Raw genomic sequence first — 23663 nt, forward strand, 5'->3', positions numbered from 1 at the left:
AATAAAATCAAGAAAGCTCTCAAGTCTCTCTATGAGTACAAGTCTCAATCTTATAGCCTAATTGAACTTGAGTTAAGCTTAATTAGTTTATCTTCTCATCATTAATATGTATTTAATTAGGCTCCACCCACCATAGATTAACTCACTTCATTAGTTTCACCATAGCTATGCATGCTAGGGTATGTGTTTTTCAACATGGTATATCAAAGCCTCCCCTCTCCTCATGAATCTCTCAGTTTTTAGCTTAGTATATCTTTGTCAACATCATTAGTACTTCATTATATCAAAAATCTTATCACTAAGCTTACTAAATCACACTCTTATCCATTCACCCCCCTTCGAGTGTCCCAAATTTGTTGAGCCCTATTCTCCTCACCCTCTTAACCATTGGCCAACCCTCAACCACTTACTTCTCATCTCTAGGCATCTAATCTCACCAAGAAAATTTGATGAAAATGGTCTCTAGGAGGTCGCAATTTTTGCCATGCAATGTTGCCGACTAGTTATTTCAACCATTCCACATTTTTACTTATAATTAACTAAAACCCTCCTAGCTATGGATTAGCAATGCCATAAGCAACTCATAAACCAAATTTAAGTGCATTTTGCCCATTGGTGTGGGCACAAGAACCAAAAAACTAGTCAAGAAAAATCGTGTCTTACAAACAAGTCTCATCCGGACTCTTCGTTCCAATTTCATAGTTTTCCAGTTCACTTAAATAATTCTCGCCAATCCATGAATATGTTCCTCGACATACGCATGGGTGTCCTAGCAGCTCACGAGCCCGTGCATTGCCTGGTCAGAACCCTCTAGGATCCTCCTTAGGTGTCCTAGAACTTCACTTAGGGATCGCTTCATCGGCCCTCGCCCATCATACCTGGAAGCGCACCATTTTCAACCGTAACCGAGGGCTGGTCAAGACCTTGGCAGGCCGCGAGCGATGTCCTTTGATGACTCCCCGTCGCCCAGCAGTTGCAACGTAACTCTCCTTAGATTAAATAATAAGACAAATGCTTCCTCCAACATTTTGGGGTAAGACAATCCTTTAAAAACAGGGTTTCCATGCAAGTAGGATTTTCCCATTGAGTTTGATTTCACAAGAACCCCCCTTTTTTTTTCCCTCGAAACCCAAACTTTCCCAATGAGAATCACGAATCTCATATCTCGGTGATCCATCCACCATTAATTACAACGAAGTTCTGACTTATTTCTATACGATCTCGACGAGTGTTAGGGAAAACTTCTCTAAATCAGCCACCCACTGGTTATCCATTCTATTGAAGAAATGGGAATGGTCACAAGATTTGGCTTAATTTCTGATTCAAGAGATGGACAAGCATCTTACTGACCCATCTCTCACGTGGTCATGGTCTAGCACCGAATTACTTGAATTTATTCCTAAAGATATTTTTTAAAGATATTTTCCATTTATCTAATAAAATAATTGTGATTTCTATTCGTAAGGGTAAATATCCAAAATTATAAAAAATCATTCTTCCTTCGATCTAATAGAATTATAAATAATTCTATTTGCGTAAATAATGAAATTTAACAAGGATATTTCTTTTTTCAATGATCCTTTTAATGAATATGCATACATCAATTATTTAAAATATTCACATAGAATTATACTAAAATATTATTTTCTCCAATTGGACCTAGGTATCAACATGCCCGAATTATCTACATAGAATCTAAAATATTCTTTTCTCCAATTGGACCTAGGTATCAACATGCCCGAATTATCTACATAGAATTATGATGAAACTTTCTCTTTTGATACGAAAATTAATTTATGCTTTTTCCTAATTAAAGATACGATGAAAATTTCTCTTTTGATAAATAAATAAATAAATAAAAATACCCATGTATATACATACCATGAATATACCTATTTTAAAATATGACAAAAATTCCTCTTTTTAACTTTTAAACATTTATGCATACATACTATAAATGTATATTCAAAAATGTAACAAAAATCCTTCTTTTAGCATTTAAATTGTTTATGCATAATTTGGTGAAAATTCCTCTTTTTGCATTCTTAAAAATATGCATAAACCTTCATTCTCTAATGATAAAATTTTGCCATAACTTCCCCACATTTTATATGAAAAGTGAATGCTTAAAGTTATACTTTTAATATAAAAATTTGTTTGTGCATAGAATATGATGAAAATTTCTCTTTTTGCATTTTTGAATTTATGCATAAACATAGTTACATAAAAATATGGCGAGACTTCCTCTTTTGATATAAAAATTCTTCATGCATAAATCTAAGCATAAATATATGCATAATTACATTTAAGCATCTTGTTTATCAAGAAAAAATACCCAATATGACTTCCATATGAAAATAATTATGAGAATGTTAGCACAAGCTCTCTTTCACCTTCTTAGAATGAATAAATATGATTTTTCCTAACATTAAAACAAGCATAAGTGAATTAATCCTCATTTTAATTAAATTAAAAATTATAATAATGCTTAATCTCCATCTCTAGCTTTTTAGGCCTAGAGTTTTGGATAAGAAATGAGATTAGGACTAAGATCTATCCTTCCAAGAAGGATTAATCCATAAAGATGAGTATTCTTACATAAAGAGAGATTTACAAATCAAAAACATTACTTTTAAGCATAAGAGATTAGCATTAATCCATTTAAATAATATAAATCAATAAAAGCATGGTTTTAAGAGGAAACCACAGATTGAAATGCTTCCCAAGCATTAGAGAGGTTGGGAAGAAGGCTACCATTAAAAAAGAGAGAAAAACACCATTATTTTTGGCTTATCCTTGGTTTTAGGCTTATCCTTGATTCTTTAGAGAGAAGTGAAGCCCACAAGAGAAAGCTTGGCCACCAAGAAGAAGAGGGTAATCTCCAAGAGAGGAAGAGGATTAGTGAAGCTCCGAAGCTTCACAATGGAGAGGCAAGTAGAGGGATAATAAAATTACACTAAATTGAAGATTATAATGGCATGTAAATACACTAAGATGAAAATACAAAGGAATGGGGTTCTATTTATAGGAGAGGGAGGCCACCAACCAAGTCCAAATGGGATCTACAGGCTTCTAGCTTCAGTTCGATCCATTTTGGACAAGTTTTGGACCCGTTTGGCTCACTTTTTTGATCAGTTTGAAAGAGGAGAGATAAAATATCTCATTTTTTTTGTCAGCATACTACTTTTGTATGTCCTGGGTAGTCTTAATATCTCTGTGGATTGCCTGCATTTGCTGCTCCATATCATCAAGTATCTGTCTAGACATCTCAACCACCCTGATCAATGGGTCAGACCAAGTTAATGGTGTGAGGCAATCTTGTTCGTACAGAGCTTTGAATGGGCTTGTCCCGATACTTCGGTGATAAGAGGCATTGTAAGAAAACTCAACTAGATGTAAGTAGCTTAACCACTTTCTGGGTTCTCTGCCACAACATGACCGAAGAATATCTTCAATTACTTGGTTTACTCTTTCAGTCTGGCCATCTGTCTCTGGATGATAAGTTGTACTGAGATCCAAAGAAGTTCCCACTGCTTTGAAGAATGCAGTCTAGAACCTTGACGTGAATTTAGGATCTTTGTCACTCACTATCCTTCTGGGTAAGCCATGCAGCCTGAAAATCTCCTTGAGGAAGACTCTGGCAACATCTAATGCAGTGTAGGATTCTTTTACTGGAATCAGATGGGCAACCTTGGTTAGTCTATCAACTACCACAAAAATGGAGTTGTAACTTGATTGCACTGACGGTAATCCAGTAACAAAATCCATACTAACACATTCCCACTTCATCTGTGGAATGTCTAAGGGATGCAGCTTTCTTGGTATCTTAACCCTTTCTTCCTTGATTCTTTGACATGTTAAGCACTAATGTACATGATTGAGTACATCCCTTTTGAGTCCTGGCTAGAAGAAGCTCTTCTTTATAGACATGTTAAGCACTAATGTACATGATTGAGTACATCCCTTTTGAGTCCTGGCTAGAAGAAGCTCTTCTTTATAGACATGTAGGTGTTTATGAACCCTGGATGTCTAGCTATCGGGCTATCATGGGATTTTCTGAGAATTTCTCCCTTCCCTCATCATTGGGAATGCATAGCCGATTGTTGTAATACATGCATCCTTCGTCCAATTTGTACGCAAGGACTCGACTCATTTCGTGAGGAGTCTTGCTTTGCTACATCAGTAGGGTAGCAATAGGGACAAAGAATTTGTCCTGCATGATCTTCTCTCTTGCTTCATTGATCAATGGATTTAACACCAATGTTATTGCACAAGCAAGGAGGCTTTCCTACTGAGCGCATCGAGTACCACATTTTCTTTCCCCGACTCGTACTTTATCTCAAAATCAAATTCTTGTAGGGTCTGCATCCACCTTCTTTGACGTATGTTGAGATCCCTTTAGGTGAAGATCCACTTCAGACTTTGATGATCTGTCATCATCAAGGTGAATCTAGATAATGTCTCCACAACTTTAGAGCATAAACTACTAAGAGTAACTCCAAGTCATGTGGACATAGATTCACCTTGATGATCTGTCATCAAGGTGAATCTATGTCCCAAGAGATAATGTCCCCACAACTTTAGAGCATAAACTACTAAGAGTAACTCCAAGTCATGGACATCATAATTTCTCTCATGCGTTCTGAGTTTTTTGGATTCATAAACTACTAAGAGTAACTCCAAGTCATAATTTCTCTCATGCGTTCTGAGTTTTTTGGATTCATAGGCTATTGCATGACCTTCCTGCATAAGTGCACCTCCTAGGGCGAAGCCATTGGCATCTATCACTACCTCAAAAGGTATGGAAAAATCTGGCAATTTTAGGACAGGGTTGGTTACTAAGGCTGTCTTCAGCTTATCAAAAGCACTTTGACCCATAGCAGTCCAATTGAAATAGGGTACTCTTCTTGAGAAGGTTAGTCAAAAAGGGGATGCTATTTGAGCATACCTAGGTATAAAGATTCTATACCACCCCCGGTTAATCCTAGGAATCCTCTGACTTCTTTCACTATCTTGGGCTCTGATCAATCTACGAGTGCTTGGATTTTAGTAGAGTTAGGATAAATCCCATCCTTAGATACTATAAATCCTAAGTATTCGACATGGTCAACAGAGAAAGTGTACTTTCTCTTCTTTGTAAAGAGTTAGTGCTTCCTTAGGATCTCCAGGACTTTGCGCACATGATCTTCATGATTAGTTGTATTCTTGGAGTATACCAGGATGTCATCAAAGAAGACAAGAACAAATTCATCCAAGTATTCTCTAAGAATGTAGTGCATGAGGTGATTAAACTTTGTTGGGGCATTTTTCAGTCCGAATGGCATGACTGTAAATTCATAATGCCCATATTGAGTATTGATGGCTATTTTGGGGATATCTTAATCCTTAATTCTAATCTGGTAATATCCAGATTTGAGATCTATTTTTGTGAACATTTGGGTTCCACTTAACCGATCCAAAAGTTCATCAATCCTAGGGATAGGATATTTATTTTTGACTGTTAATTGATTTAACCCTCTGTAATCAATACAGAGTCTTAACGTTCCATCTTTCTTTTTCTGAAAGAGAACGGGCGCACCCCAAGGTGAAACATTGGGTCTTATGAATCCTTGCTCTAGTAGTTGTTTTAAATGCTCCTTAAGTTCTATGGCTTCTGGAACTGGCATCTTGTATGCACGCTAGGCTATCGGCTGAGCTCTGGGGGTTAGCTCTATATCATGATCTACTTCACGAGTTGGAGGCATCTCAGTCAGCTCTTCTGGGAATACATCAGCATACTCACTTAGCCATTCTGGTTTCTTAGCCTTGCATTTTCTGTCTACTGGATTCATTTTAATGACATAGATAGCTTGCTTCTTTGTTGTGAGTCCCTTCAGCAACTTAGAAGCTTTGACTAACTACAGAACTGGGGATCTGAAAATTCCAGTTCCTTGAACTTGATTCACAAAAAGGTCGAGGAACGAGATGGTTCCATTGTGAGACAGTGAATGTCAGCCTGATTCTTATGGAGCCAATCCATTCCAAGGATTTCGTTATAGATTCCCAAGGGTAAGACTCTGAGCTGGTAGTTTGTCGCATTCCCATCTAGATCAAACTGAATACGGTCTATCTCATGGTGTGTGAAAAGAATCTTTCCACTGGCCAATTCTACTTGCATAGGTTTCCCTATTTTCTGATCTAGGACTAACTTACGTAAGCATCCTGGGGAAATAAAAGAATCTGTACACCTGAATCAATCAAAAGCTTAAAGTGCTTACCCTTGTATTCTACTGGAGTCTGAAGGACTGAGAACTGACGATTCTGGTCCCTTGATGTTCAATGGCGGCATAAATCTGTCCTCTTTCTTCCTCCACTGCATCAGCTATTATGATAGCTCTGGCTACCGCTATCTGGGCTGGAACTCTCTCTCTCTAGCTTCCCCAACTATGGGAGGGAGTTCTGAGGCTACTTTGCATTGAGGATGCAGGTTGAGCTGGCACTCTTCTGGGGTTGCCCTGGTTTTGGTGAGAGGGACCTTGATTAGATTGATACGAAGGAGTCGGTCTTGGCATTCTAGGACCTTGGCTTCCCTGGCCCATTGTCATAGAAGGAGTTGGGCAATCCTTGAGCTGGTGTCCAAAACCTTGACAGCTAAAACACATGTTTTCACTTTAAATCTCTTCCTTGTGCATGCTAGAAAGAGCCGGAGGTCCAGAAAATGTGCTCCAAGGAAAAGGCCTTCCTTCCATTTTGAAACTTCCTGTCTCCTGGTTTTGATTGGGACCTTGATGTCTCTTAGGAGGTGGAAAGTTGGAAGTGCTTCCTAGAGTTTGGATTCTTTGAAGGACGAGGAAGCTGGCTTGCGGGACCTTGACAACAAAGGCCTTGGGAAATCCTTCGCCATCCGCACTACTTTGGCCATTGAAATTGGCTTATCATTCTTCACCAGGGTATCCAAAGGCTCGTTCATTCCACGGATGAGCTTGGCCATTAGCTGTTCTTCATCCAGCGGTGGTGGTGAGTATTTGACGAGAAGAGCGAATGCTTGGTGATACTCCTCTGTGGTTTTGCTTCCACGGATAAACTTGGCCATTAACTGTTCTTCATCCAGCGGTGGTGGCGAGTATTTGAGGAGAAGAGCGAATGCTTGGTGATACTCCTCTGTGGTTTGGCTTCCCTCGGTTAGCTCTTGTGAAAAGATGCAGGGGAGAAGAGAGCTTGAGCTCTTGCAAGCACACACATACTCACAAAACCCTAAAAAAAGAGAACACACAAGGTGAGAGGATAAAAATTTTCTTCTTCTTCACACAACACTCAACACACCATATACAAAGATAAGAGTACTCACAATATGAAAAAGATACTCAACCAAATACATACTAGGGTTCTCTATAGCGTAACCCAACTAAATGAGCTGGCGCTATAACTATGCCAGTCTCAAGAATGGCTATCACACATAGCCTGTCATCCCACTGGCCGCATATCACCCATGATCTCACCAACCATGCCAGTGGTGTAAGTGTGGGGCCTATCCCCCAGGCGGGTCATCAGTGTCCACCACCTCACTAGATGTACCTCACTAGATGAGCTTGATATCTCAACACTCCCCCTCGAGCTCAACTCCATCTCATGTACACCAAGCGAAGCCCTGAATCTGTGGAGCTTCTCTGTACCCAATGCTTTGGTGAATATGTAAGCGACCTGATCCTGTGTGCTGACATAAACAAGGTCAACGTCTCCTGTCAAAACCTTCTCTCTGACAAAATGGTAGTGGACCTCTATATGCTTCGTGCGAGCATGAAAAATTGGGTTCCTGGCCAACTGTATACTGCTAATGCTGTCACAGAAAATGACAACTTGTCTATCCACTGATAGACCAAATCTGCAAGTAGCTTTCTCAACCAAGCTACCTCACATGCTACCATAGTAACACCTCTGTACTCGACCTTTGTGTACTGGATAGAGCAATCGTAGGCTGCTTCTTGTTGCTCCAAGTCACAGCAGCACTCCCCAAAGAAAACATGAAGCCACTAGTAGATCTTCTATATGAGATACTACTAGCCCAATCAGCATTTGTGTACCCATGTACACATATCTCTGTCCCAGTTTCATTAAATAGTCCACAATGCAAAGTAGACCTCACATACCTCAGTATGCGTCTCAATGCATCCAAATGCAGCTTCCGAGAAACCTACATAAACTGACTCACCAACCCAATAGCATAGCTCAAATCTGGCTTGGTGATCGTCATGTAGATCAAGCTTCCTACTATGTGCCTATACATAGTAGGATCCTCCAAAATCTCTCATGAATCTGCACTCAACTTGCCATTCTGATCCAATGGCACTGAGATAGGCTTACAGCCTGCTGCCTGCCATACCATACTTGGACAACATGTCCAAGCCATACTGTCTCTACAGTAATCCAATACCATGTGGTGACCTAATCACCTCAATGCCCAAGAAATATCTGAGCTCCCTCAGATCCTTCATCTCAAACTTCTGTCTAAGTAAGATCTTTACATCAAAGATCTCTGCATCATGGTCCCCTCGTAACAATCAGGTCATCTACATAGATGACAACAAGCACAACCCCTCTATCACTGTGTCTCACGTATAGCGAGAAATCTGCATTGGCTACATGAAAGACAATAGTGACAAGATATTCAGAAATCTTCTTAGACCTTTGGCTGCAACATATACACCTCTTCCTGCAAATCCCCATGCAAGAATGCATTCTTTACATCCATCTGATGTAAAGACCATTGCTTTGACGCAGCCACTGATATCACAACTCTCACTATTGCCATCTTGGCAACTTTGCTAAAAGTTTCCTCATAATCAATGCCATATGTCTGTGCATATCCTTTGGCTACCAATCTAGACTTGTACCTGCTTATGCTTCAATCACTGTTATGTTTTACCCACTTGCATCCAATGGCTTTCTTGTCTTCAAGAAATTGCACTAAATCCCAAGTCTCATTTCCATATACAGCATCCATCTCCTCATCTATAGCTTTCTCCGAACACACATTTCCAATAGCCTCATCAATGCATGTGGGCTTTACAACCTGCACAACTTTTGCCATGTATGCATAGTGATGTGCCACATAACCATCATAGGTAAACCTCTGCACAAGATTCTTCACTCTCCCAGATCTTCGCAGCTTTGCATTCATGGCTTCCATAGCCTTCTTTACACCAGCAGGTGTTCTCATAGCTGGTATCCCAAGATCCTCATCAAGGCTCATCTCTGAGCCACTAGACACTCCATCAACATGAGAATGCCCTGCAGAAATGTCAAGCATACTAAAGGGGCTCAACCACTTTCTCTTTGCCTTTATGTGATGTACTAATCACATTTGCAAGACTGGTATTATGACGCAACCTGCCACTCCATAGTCTATCAACTGAACCACTAGATGAGGACTCTCCTGGTCCACTCAAAGACTGTGATTGCTGACTTGCATTCTGTGCAACCACATTTCCACTCAAAGACTGTGATTGCTGACTTGCATTCTGTGCAACCACATTTCCACTCACATCAGCCCCAACAGCTTCTTTTTCGCAGCATACCAGCCGCTCATCTCATCAAAAACAACATCCCTGCTTACCCTCAACTTACGTGTAGCACGGTTATAACACCTGTATCCCTTTTGCTCAAGGTAATACCCAATAAACACACATTTTTTAGCTTTTGGATCTAGCTTAGTTCTCAGCTCATCTGGCACATGCACATATGCAATGCATCCAAAGACGTTCAGATGAGACAAATCAGGTTTTCTGTCCTAGTAAACCTCTCCTCTAGAGTTACATCATGTATGGCTGCAGTTGGAGTCGTGTTCATGATGTAAACTACTGTAGAAACAGCCTCAGCCCAATAGCTATGCGGCATATTCTTCTCTCCCATCAATGCTCGCACAATCTCAGCAATGTTGTGCCTATTTTTCCACTCAGTAACTCCATTTTGTTGCGGAGTGTATCTGCATGTAAACTGTCTCTGAATACCATTCTTCTGTAAAAATTCAGAGAACTCATTGGAGAAGTACTCTGCCCCTCCATCTGACCTTAGGCACTTTACATGTTTCCCTGTTTGCTTTTCAACCATAACTCTGAAATTTTGAAAATGAGTGAACACCTCACTCTTCTCCTTCATGAAGTATACCCACACTTTCCTTGTGTCAATAATGTCACATAATACCTATAGCCTCCCATAGACATGGTCTTCGTAGGACCCCATACATCTGAATGCACAACATCTAGTGCATTTTTGCTCACATTTCTGTCACGTGGAAATACATGCTTTGTTTGCTTTCCAAATTGGCATGCTTCACATAATTTCTGCATACCTTCAACTTTAAACTTTAGCAACCTGGTCACAATTCCTTTAGTCTTTGCATAGACTTCATTCTCTGCACATTCACATGTCCAATTCTTTTATGCCAAATGTCTGTGTCTGCAATAATTCTTGAACCATTTGTAAACATTGCAGCACTCACTTCAGGCATGTTTACATTCAATGTAAACATTCTACCCACTCTGTTGTCTTTTGCTACCAACCTACACTTGTCTTTAAAGTCTTCAACATAACAACCACCATCAGGGTTAAACCGAACTTGCAAACCCTGTTCAATCATCTGGCCAACTGAAACCATATTCTTTATCATGTTCGGAACATGAAGTACATCTACAAGGTACTTCACTTTGCCATCCTGCATAGACAATGAAACATATCCAAATGAGCAATTGGATGTGCAGTGTCATCCCCTATTTCCACAAAACCTAGTCTTTCAAGGTTTTTCATCTCCTTGAACCACTCCCCATGACTTGTGATGTGGTTCGAAGCACCTAAATCAACGTACCATACATCATCTTTATATGTTGCTTCAACATTTTCAGACATGGCATTAACGACATGCTGCATAACAAACAACCTTTCATTATCCTCATTGTTTCTGCTCGAGGATGCATAGTTGTTTTGCTACAATTTCCCATTTTGTCAGCTTGCTTCTTATAACAATCTGCCTGCACATGTCTAGGCTTACCACAATAAAAGCATCCACGTGTATCATTATACTATCTTTGCCAATTTCCACAACCTCTTTGACTCTCCCTGCCTCTGAATTGGCCTCTTCCACCTGCGTGTTGTTGTTGTTGTGAATTCTGGGACTGTTGTTGTTGTTGCTGCTACTGGCCATAATTCTGATTACTTGTTCGGCCACCTCCTTTTGGTTGCGTCCACTGCCTCCTCTATCTCGTCCTCTTCCTAAACTTGTGTAGAAGGCCTGTTGCTCTGAACTATTTTTTTGTTTTGTGAAGAGTGTTGGTCTTCACCCAAGCTCTTCTCTTCTATAATCAACATAGACACCAAATCTATGAAATTGGGAATGTTTTCCCGAGTCTGAATAGATGTCTTGAATGCCTTGTATTGTGGCTTGAGACCACGCAGACAGACTTCCACCTTATCATCATCATCTACTGAAACACCAATAGATGAAAGGGTTCCACAATACCCTTGATCTTCAATGTATAGTCATTCACAGACATACTCTTTTTCTCCACAGTATGAAGTTCATTCTTCAACTGTATCTTTCGAGAGCCAATACATAACTTGTCTAGCTCCTTGGTTCCAATCCTTGAACTCTTTCACATCTGGAGCAGTCGGATTGATCTCCGGTATCTCCGGTGCCTCTTCATGCTCACCTTCTATGTAGTCCCAGTAACCCTTTCCCATAAGGAAATTTGTCAACCTGAATCTCCAAGCATGGAAGTTATTCTTTTCAAGCTTCTCAGCAACAATCTGGTTTATGCCATCATTTGACATCTTGCCAGACACACAAATTTACTAGAAACAGCACTCTGGTTTGTCCTGCACAAACTACTATATTTTCTGCAGTGGTATTGTACTATAATCAAATGTCACAAACCAGTGACCTCAATGTGCATACATACACTCAATGGCACCTGTTTGACCTCCTTGCAGCACATAGAATGTCTGCACAACCAATTTGTCTTCCTGCAGTTCTTAAAACAGAATTTTGCATAGAATCGATGACTTACTCGCAGTGCTCGAACTCACCTGCTTGCCAAAAAACGGAGGTCTTAACGCACCTGAAATGCGTTTTCGGTCCAAATTTTTTTTGTCCGATAGGACAGTATAGTTGCCCTATAGCTTTACTCCTGCGAAGAAAGCTCTCCTCAATCAGACATCGTTTTGCCGGTGCCTCTCCCGTAGAGCTCCTGACAAGGGTGTAGTCGCCAACACAAATAGGGAAGAGTAGATGAAGCTCTTACCCTCGTACTGCTTCCTGTGCTTCTCTTGCTTGCACCTCAGCCCTTAGAATGAACCAGGCTTTGATACCATGAAAAGATGCAGGGGAGAAGAGAGCTTGAGCTCTTGCAAGCACACACACACTCACAAAACCCTAAAAAAAGAGAACACACAAGGTGAGAGGCTGAAAATCTTCTTCTTCTTCACACAACACTCAACACACCATATACAAAATAAGAGTACACACAATATGAAAAAGGTACTTAACCAAATACATACTAGGGTTCTCTATAGTGTGAACCCAACTAAATGAGCTTGCGCTATAACTATGCTAGTCTCAAGAATGGCTGTTACACAGCCTGTCATCCCACTGGCCGCATATCACCCATGATCTCACCAACCATGACAGTGGTGTAAGTGTGGGGCCTATCCCCCAGCAGGTGGGTCATCAGTGTCCACCGCCTCACTAGATGAGCTCGATATCTCAACATCCAGGAACTTGTTCATCTTTGTTTCCAAGAAGCTGGGAGGATAGAATCTCTTCCAGAGGTATGCGTTGAGATCATCCCACGTCTGGGTGTTCTGATCCAAGCGGTTTGTCTCGTAGTGGTTTCTCCATGCTCCTCTGGCTATTTCAACGATCTTCAGCTTGGCAAGAGCCACCTTACTTTTTTCATTATAACCAGTGACATCGAAAGTATTCTTCCATCGCTTCGATCCACTTTTCTACGGCCTCGCCTAAGTGTTCCCCTTCGCCCTTCGCCCTTGAAGGGACCTGGCTGAGACCTGTGAGAAGAGCTTTGCGAACGTCAGGATCAAGCTCATCCTCATCCGTTTAAGGATCTGGTTGTCTACCAGGATTTGCATGTCTCATGATTCTGCCAAAATGATACATCGTTAAATTTCTATTCGACTTTGTTGTTCTGAGATTCTAAGACTTAAGAAGTTCACAATTAATTCATTCAACAACGTGATCATTTTAATATGGATCCACAACATATGTGTTGAGAAACAGAACTTATTCCTTCAAACTCAATATCTAGTGTTCATAATCACTTAGACAACCGAAATCTTCGCAAAACATTCTTTATTTACATAAGGTTTGTAATATATACATAGAGCAACATGGCTCCAAAAAGTTAATACCTCAATTACATACCACTGATCCAGCCTTACCCCAATCGGTGAGCCAACCGCCCAACCATTGTATTGGTGGGATCCCTCTTTATAAAAACTAGGTTGTGTTTTTCCCGAGTACCAGGGAAAAGAGTTCCCAGGCCCCCTAGCCGGCACTTATGCAATTATATTAAACAGACACACCACTTACACACCTAATATGAAATTACCTTTTTCTCAGATTCAATTATCTTCAAGATAGAATTAGAATGAAACCATAGTGTTTCCATCATGATTCTCAATGTTCCAGTTACATTGTTTTACAAACAAGTCTCATCCGAACTCTCCATTGTGAAGACCAGCTAGTCAACCAATGAGATCCAATTTCATAGTTTTCCAGTTCACTTAAATAATTCTCGCCAATCCATGAATATGTTCCTCAACATATGCATGGGTGTCCTAGTAGCCCGCGAGCCCGTGCATCGCCTGGTCAGAACCCTCTAGGATCCTCCTTAGGTGTCCTAGCACTTCACTCAGGGACCGCTTCTCGGCCCTCACCCATCGTACCGAAAGGGCACCATTGTCAACCGTAACCGAGGGATGGTCAAGACCTCGGTAGGCTTTGCCTGCGAGAGATGTCCTTTGATGACTCCCCACCGCGAGCAGTTGCAACATAACTTCCTTTGATGACTCCCCACCGCGAGCAGTTGCAACATAACTTCCTTAGATTAAATAATAAGCCAAATGCTTCCTCCAACATTTTGGGGTAAGACAGTCCTTTAAAAACAGAGTTTCCATGCAAGTAGGATTTTCCCATTGAGTTTGATTTCACAAGAACCCCCTTTTTTTCCTTGAAACCCAGACTTTCCCAATGAGAATCACGAATCTCGTATCTCGGTGATCCATCTATTAATTACAACAAAGTTCTAACTTATTTCTAGATGATTTCGAGTGTTAGGGAAAACTTCTCTAAATCACCGCCTGCGCCGGTTATCCATTCTTCATACTAAAGAAATGGGAATGGTCTCACAAGATTTGGCTTAATTTTTGATTCAAGAGATGGATAGGCATCTTACTAACCCACCTTTCTCATGTGGTCATGGTCTAGCACTGAATTACTTGAATTTATTCCTAAAGATATTTCCTAAAGATATTTTCCATTTATCTAATAAAATAACTGTGATTTCTATTCATAAGGGTAAATATCCAAAATTATAAAAATTCATTCTTCCTTGGACCTAATATAACTATAAATAATTATATTCGCGTGAATAATGGAATTTAACAAGGATATTTCTTTTTCTAATGATCCTTTTAATGAATATGCATGCATCAATTATTTAAAATATTCACATAGAATTATACTAAAATATTCTTTTCTCCAATTGGACCTAGGTATCAACATGCCCTAATTATCTACATAGAATTATGATGAAACTTTCTCTTTTGATACCAAAATTAATTTATGCTTTTTCCGAATTAAAGATACGATGAAAATTCCTCTTTTGATAAATAAATAAATAAAAATACCCATGTATATACATACCATGAATATACCTATTTCAAAATATGACAAAAATTCCTCTTTTTAACTTTTAAACATTTATGCATACATACTATAAATGTATATCCAAAAATGTAACAAAAATCCTTCTTTTAGCATTTAAATTGTTTATGCATAGAATATGATGAAAATTCCTCTTTTTGCATTCTTAAAAATATGCATAAACCTTCATTCTCTAATGATAAAATTTTGCCTTAACTTCCCCACATTTTCTATGAAAAGTGAATGCTTAAAGTTACACTTTTAATATAAAAATTTGTTTGTGCATAGAATATGATGAAAATTCATCTTTTTGCATTTTTGAATTTATGCATAAACATAGTTACATAAAAATATGGTGAGACTTCCTCTTTTGATATTAAACTTCTCCATGTATAAATCTAAGCATAAATATAAGCATAATTACATTTAAGCATCGTGTTTATTAAGAAAAAATACCCAATTATGCGAATGTTAGCACAAGCTCTCTTTCACCTTAGAATGAATAAATATGATTTTTCTTAACATTAAAACAAGAATAAGTGAATTAATCCTCATTTTAATTAGATTAAAAATTATAAAAATGCTTAACCTCCATCTCTAGATTGTTAGGCTTAGAGTTTTGGATAAGAAAATGAGGTTAGGACTAAGATCTATCCTTCAAAGAAGGATTAATCCATAAAGATGAGTATTCTTACATAAAGAGAGATTTACAAATCAAAAACATTGCTTTTATGCATAAGAGATTAGCATTAATCCATTTAAACAATATAAATCAATAAAAGCATGGTTTTGAGAAGAAACCATAGATTTAAGTGTTTCCTAAACATTAGAGAGGTTGGGAAGAAGGTTACCATTCAAAAAGAGAGAAAATCACCATTGTACCCTTGGTTTTTGGCTTGATTCTTTAGAGAGAAGTGAAGCGCACAAGAAAAAGCTTGGCCAACAAGAAGAAGAGGGTAATCTCCAAGAGAGGAAGAGGATTAGTGAAGCTCCAAAGCCTCACAATGGAGAGGCAAGTAGAGGGATAATAAAATTACACTAAATTGAAGATTATACTGGTATGTAAATACACTAACATGAAAATATAAAGGAATGGGGTTCTATTTATAGAAGAGGGAGGTCACCAACCAAGTCCAACTAGGATCTAAAAGCTTCTAGCTTCAGTTTGATCCATTTTGGAAAAGTTTTGGACAAGTTTTGGACCAATTTGGCTCCATTTTCTGATCTAGTTTGAAAGAGGAGAGATAAAATAGCTCATTTTTTTGAATTAAAAATTGGAAGCAATGATGAGATTCTAAGTGCCTCCTTCATGAGCTCCTCAAGTGTCAATTTTTTTAACTAATAAACCCTCATTTTTTAATATTAAGTACGTGTACTAGTCAACTCTTCATCTTATGTGAGAATTTACTCCTTTTTGGATTTTTTTTCTTTTATTCTTGTATTTTTCTCATTCCAAAACTTGGATTAACCCCATTGGCCGTTTAGAACACTCTTTGGACCTTAATCCATAAATTTCTGAAAATGTGGACCCTTAGGCTAAGGTGTCTAATGCAAATATTCATTTAATTTCTAATACTAATATTAGAAAAATATTTTTGAACTTCTGTTTCAGGCTCTCAGCATGTCCTTGCAGGCCATATGTCAAGGATCCCCAATGGTGAACAACCGATGGGAGTAGATGATGATTTACCTTATGCCACCCTATTCCAACTCTATGCTTGATTCCTGAATGGGACAAGGAAGGGGCTCACTTTTTAGCCAACGGCTTACTTGTGAATTTCTTCCTCAAAAAAGACCATGCCCATCGCTTAATAAAAAAAGCAACCCCTACCAACTCATTTTGCGGGCCAACTTTATAAGCAGGGCAAAGATAGAATTCTTTGATGCTGTGTCTAGGAAGATGAGTATGTCTTCCTCCTAGAACAGGCTCACTATGCCTGGGTGGGGGGCACTTTGCGTAGATATATCACTGCTCGTAAGCTCCTCACGGTTGGGTTATGGTGGCCCACTCTAATGGCCGATGCTGCAAAATATGTCAAACAATGTGATGAGTGCCAACGTACAACCATTCCTTGTTTCAAAGACCATATGCCCTTGAAACCTATAGTGTCCTTAGAGTCATTTGAGAAGTGGGTGATATATTTCATCGGACCTATCAGTCTAGCAACCAAATACACTCAAGCACGTTATATAATTGTTGCTACGGATTATTGCACCAAGTGGGTAGAAGCTCGTGCAACTCGTAAGGCTCATGCTAGATCGACTGCTAAATTTATTTATGAATCAGTCTCAGCACACACTTTGGTTGCCCCCTCGAGCTTGTCAGACAATGGGACACACTTCATTAATGAGGTAATTAGATTCCTCTTACAAGAATTCCTTGTCACCCATAGAAAGTCCTCCACATATGGCCAAGTAGAAGGCACAAACAAAATCCCGTGTGCCATTTTGACCAGAACTGTGGAGGCTAGCCGCAACGATTGGGAACAAAAGTTGCCGCCGAACGACTGGCAATTTGGGCTTTTAAAACTTCATACAAGGCAATAACCAATGCTACATTAGGACCTCAATGGAAGGCTTCTTGGGCCCTTTTATTTGGCAATTTAAGGGAGTCAAACCTTTTCTCTTAAGAAGAAACGTTTTCTTATTAGAAGCTTCAAAACGGCTACTTTATTCGAACTTGAATTTTGGAGGGAAAATGGAATTTAAAATCTAGCGGATAAAACCATATCATGTAACATATCTATGGAAAGCTCTTGATACGTAGATCACGGATCAGTAATCTCCGCTCAAATCGGAGCTTGTATGTAGAAGTTATGGAGGTCCGAAAATTGTAAAATTGCCCCCCCCCTTTTGGGGGAAAAAGTGCACCCTTTGACCACTCTTACACCTCTCTTAAAAACCCAACATTTTCGTCCACATGGCAACCCCCCATTTGGCTATTCCTTAATCACCTTGATTAGGCTTGGGCAAATTAAAGGGCCCAAGAAGACCCCATTCACTTCCTAATGCCCCTTTCAGTTTAACCTATGGTACTGAAGCGGTCATGCCCATGGAGTTCTTAGTCCCTAGCTTGCGTGTCGCAATATACAAGAAAAGCTCACTAGAAATGTCTTAGGCTGTTGCCTTTTGAGTTAAAAAATCTCAATGAAACATGCCTTTTAGTTGTATACAACATGATTGTTGAGAAGTTAAGGCATAAAATAAACATATGAATGAGGGCGACATGGTCCTCTTATTTAGTACCAAGACACATAAAAGAAACTCAAGCTCAGAGGCTAAGGACCTTTCCTAGTCATTAAGATAACACCACAAGGTGCAATGTGCATCAAAACACTTGATGGTGTTGAGATGGCTGGTTACTTTAATGGTAGCAAACTAAAACACTACTACGACCCTCTCACTGAGGCCACCTTAAAAGCCATCCACGATAAAAAACAGCAAAAGAAAGACCATGAGGATATGAAACGAGCTGCACAAGAAGAGGCCAAAGCAAGGCAAGCCAAGCTTAGATAGAGACATATCATGGTCAACATGGCCCAAGTGGTCGACCTAGAAGAAGAAGACTGGGAGGTGAATCCAGCTCGATTGTGGTTAGGCATGACCACTCTGACAAGCTTTGTTCAAAAACTAGCTCTTGTTGAATACAGGGGCTAGTTACAATTTGATGCCTTATGAAACTTGGTGTTCCCTTGGGGAACCCACACTCAAAGAGAACCTTGCCATTATTACCACTATTGCATCATAGCATGTTCATTGCGTGGGCATAGTCACACTTTTATTCCACATTGGAAATAATCCCTTGGAAGGGAAGTTCTACGTGATGCCTGAGGAACAATGCGTGAAGAGATCCTCCTTGGAAGGGGTTGGATGGGACATAATCGATGCAACATTGACTGGGATGCACGAACAACGACCCTACAATTGGCTTTGGGCCAAATTACTGTTCTCATGAGAAAAAAGAGCCCGTATCCACCGTTGCTTCCCCATGCCAAGCACTTCCCATTTCACCACCCACCATCATCCCTTCTCCTCATCCCTATCAATCCATTCCACCCAAAAAGAGGCCGCTTCTCATTTCAATCACATCATTGCCTCTCCCACCCACACCACCACCACGCAGGCAACAACCCCCGCTCACATTGCCACTTCACAAGATGCTACCCCACTAACCCACACTAACCTAACTAGCACAACTAACATTACTAACAAAATTTCATAGGGCTTACCATCTCGCCTTTGGGTACCAAAGAAGCTTCTCAGCTCACAAGGTTATTATGGAGGCGAATCTCAATTATGGATCCTCAGAAGATTCAACCATTCCCTTCATCCATAGTCACCTAAAGCTCCTTGTCGCAACATCGGCAAAAAATTCATCAACCTCAAGCGTACAGAGGGTACAGGACAAATGCAGGCTTCAGTGCTCTGCACGGAGTTCCAACCCTCAACTAGACCCTCAAGTATACCCAAAACCAACTCCCTGGTGGGTCCCCAACAAACCTCTCCTATGAGCCCAACACTTCTATGAGGGAAATTATCACATTTGGGTCCCCAAATATCCCTAACCTCAACTTCCACCCCGTGTCACTCAGCAGAGTCTCCTACCCTTTAATGGATGCCCAAGGCAATGTCCGCCCGTAAAGACTGCCCTACTGACAAAGTTGGGGAATCGACTCCTTACTTTGGAGGCGAATTGGGCACACTATCAATACAAAACCCGTAACAATGGGGTGACGACAGCATAGCTTTTGTGTATAAAACCTGTTTCAGGGTACACTAAAAAAAAAGCCACGGTCATACCACATTTTCCATGCCTATTTTATTCTTAGGTTTTGGACTCCCCGGCCATTCCAAGTTTGCCCTGTTTGTTCCATTCTCAACACAAGTTCCACGCCCATTCGAAGTGTGCCACAGCCGTTCCAAATGTTCATCAAAGCCCCTAGCCGTTCCTTCCCAATTTCTTGTGCGAACGCCCATTCTCTTCTCATCCCGGAGAGCGAACGCCCATTCCCTTCTCCAAATCAAAAGTTGCGACCATTCGCTGGCCTTGCTATGCCCGTTCACTTCCCCAGTTCAACTGCCACATTCATTCCATGCAAGTGCCATGGTCGTTTCTTGGATTTGCCACGGTTGTACCCTTTTGTGTCAAACCTATAAATAAGGGCCCCACCCCCTCATTTCCTCACTTTTAGCTCTTAACCTAGCTGAACTATTGCAAAGCTTTGTCTTGAGCTTTCACACTTACCCACCAGCCAGCACCATGCTTGACTCATTTGACTCCTCCACACGGAGGTTCTCCGTCACACCTCTATCCGGAGAAAGCAACCCGTAGGTGGCCACTTCGAGGAGTACACTAAGCACCTGACCGAGCTCTCTCATTTGGGTGAGGCCTTCATGAAGCACGTCAACGGGCATACAATACATTCCCTTATGAGAAAATAAAATGGAGAGGCAAGTAGAGGGATAATAAAATTACACTAAATTGAAGATTATACTGGTATGTAAATACATACACTAAGATGAAAATATAAAGGAATGGGGTTCTATTTATAGGAGAGGGAGGCCACCAACCAAGTCCAACTGGGATCTACAGGCTTCTAGCTTCAGTTTGATCCATTTTGGACAAGTTTTAGACCAATTTGGCTCACTTTTCTGATCTAGTTTGAAAGAGGATAGATAAAATATCTCATTTTTTTGAATTAAAAATTGGAAGCAATGATGAGATTCTAAGTGCCTCCTTCATGAGCTCCTCAGGTGTCAAATTTTTTTTAACTACTAAACCCTTATTTTTAATATTAAGTACATGTACTAGTCAACTCTTCATCTTATGTGAGAATTTACTCCTTTTTGGATTTTTTTCTTTTATTCTTGTATTTTTCTCATTCCAAAACTTGGATTAACCCCATTGGCCGTTTAGAACACTCTTTGGACCTTAATCCATAAATTTATGAAAATGTGGACCCTTAGGCTAAGGTGTATAATGCAAATATTCATTTAATTTCTAATACATATTAGAAAAATATTTTTGAACTTCTGTTTCAAGCTCTTAGCATGTCCTTGCAGGCCATATGTCAAGGATCCCCAATGGTGAACAACCGATGGGAGTAGATGATGATTTACCTTATGCCACCCTATTCCAACTCTATGCTTGATTCCTTAATGGGGCAAGGAAGTGGCTCACTTTTTAGCCAACGGCTTATTGGTGAATTTCTTCCTTAAAAAAGACCATGCCCATCGCTTAATAAAAAAAGCGACCCCTACCAACTCATTTTGCGGGCCAACTTTATAAGCAAGGCAAAGATAGAATTCTTTGATGCTGTGTCTAGGAAGATGAGTATGTCTTCCTCCTAGAACAGGCTCACTATGCCTGGGTGGGGGGGACTTTGCGTAGATATCACTGCTCGTAAGGTCCTCACGGTTGGGTTATGGTGGCCCACTCTAATGGCCGATGCTGCAAAATATGTCAAACAATGTGATGAGTGCCAACGTACAACCATTCCCTGTTTCAAAGACCATATGCCCTTGAAACCTATAGTGTCCTTACAGTCAATTGAGAAGTGGGTGATAGATTTCATCGGACCTATCAGTCTAGCAACCAAATACACTCAAGCACGTTATATAATTGTTGCTACACGGATTATTGCACCAAGTGGGTATAGAAGCTCGTGCAACTCGTAAGGCTCATGCTAGATCGACTGATAAATTTATTTATGAATTAGTCTCAGCACACACTTTGGTTGCCCCCTCGAGCTTGTCAGACAATGGGAAACACTTCATTAATGAGGTAATTAGATTCATCTTGCAAGAATTCCTTGTCACCCATAGAAAGTCCTCCCCATATTACCCACAAGCTAATGGCCAAGTAGAAAGCACAAACAAAATCCCGTGTGCCATTTTGACCAAAACTGTGGAGGCTAGCCGCAACGATTGGGAACAAAAGTTGCCGACTGGCAATTTGGGCTTTTAGAACTTCATACAAGGCAATAACCAATGCTACCCCTTTCAGTTTAACCTATGGTACTGAAGCAGTCATGCCCATGGAGTTCTTAGTCCCTAGCTTGCGTGTCGCAGTACAAGAAAAGCTCACTAGAAACGTCTTAGGCTGTCGCCTTTTGAGTTAAAAAATCTCAACAAAACATGCCTTTTAGTTGTATACAACATGATTGTTGAGAAGTTAAGGCATAAAAAATGGTTTGACGATCAACTTAAGGATAAACATATGAATGAGGGCAACATGGTCCTCTTATTTCGTACCAAGACACATAAAAGAAACTCAAGCTCAGAGGCTAAGGACCTTTCCTAGTCATTAAGATAACACCACAAGGCGCAATGTGCATCAAAACACTTGATGGTGTTGAGATTGCTGGTTACTTTAATGGTAGCAAACTAAAACACTACTACGGCCCTCTCACTGAGGCCACCTTAAAAGCCATCCACGATAAAAAACAGCAAAAGAAAGACCATGAGGATATGAAACGAGATGCACAAGAAGAGGCCAAAGCAAGGCAAGCTAAGCTTAGATAGAGACATATCATGGTCAACATGGCCCAAGTGGTCGACCTAGAAGAAGAATACTGGGAGGTGAATCCAGCTTGATTGTGATTAGGCATGACCACTCTGACAAGCTTTGTTCAAAAACTAGCTCTTGTTGAATACAGGGGCTAGTTACAATTTGATGCCTTATGAAACTTGGTGTTCCCTTGGGGAACCCACACTCAAAGAGAACCTTGCCATTATTACCACTATTGCATCATAGCATGTTCATTGCGTGGGCATAGTCACACTTTTATTCCACATTGGAAATAATCCCTTGGAAGGGAAGTTCTACGTGATGCCTGAGGAACAATGCGTGAAGAGATCCTCCTTGGAAGGGGTTGGATGGGACATAATCGATGCAACATTGACTGGGATGCACGAACAACGACCCTACAATTGGCTTCGGGCCAAATTACTGTTCTCATGAGAATAGTAATTTGGCTTCGGGCCAAATTACTCTTCTCATGAGAACAAAGAGCCCGTATCCACCGCTGCTTCCCCATGCCAAGCACTTCCCATTTCACCACCCACCATCATCCCTTCTCCTCATCCCTATCAATCCATTCCACCCAAAAAGAGGCCGCTTCTCATTTCAATCACATCAATGCCTCTCCCACCCACACCACCACCATGCAGGCAACAACCCCCGCTCACATTGCCACTTCACAAGATGCTACCCCACTAACCCACACTAACCTAACTAGCACAACTAACATTACTAACAAAATTCCATAGGGCTTACCATCTCGCCTTTGGGTACCAAAGAAGCTTCTCAGCACAAGGTTATTATGGAGGCGAATCTCAATTATGGATCCTCAGAAGATCCAACCATTCCCTTCATCCATAGTCACCTAAAGCTCCTCGTCCCAACATCGGCAAAAAAATCATCAACCTCAAGCATACAGAGGGTACAAGACAAATGCAGGCTTCAGTGCTCTGCACGGAGTTCCAACCCTCAACTAGACCCTCAAGTATACCCAAAACCAACTCCCTAGTAGGTTCCCAAACCTCTCCTATGAGCCCAACACTTCTATGAGGGAAATTATCACATTTGGGTCCCCAAATATCCCTAACCCCAACTTCCACCTCGTGTCAGCAGTCTCCTACCCTTTAATGGATGCCCACGGCAATGTCCGCCTGTAAAGACTGCCCTGCTGACAAAGTTGGGGAATCGACTCCTTACTTTGGAGGCGAATTGGGCACACTATCAATACAA

Source organism: Cibotium barometz, chromosome 57, assembly GCF_041138505.1.
Source record: "Cibotium barometz isolate CiBa-2024 chromosome 57, ASM4113850v1, whole genome shotgun sequence".
NCBI lineage: Eukaryota > Viridiplantae > Streptophyta > Polypodiopsida > Cyatheales > Cibotiaceae > Cibotium > Cibotium barometz.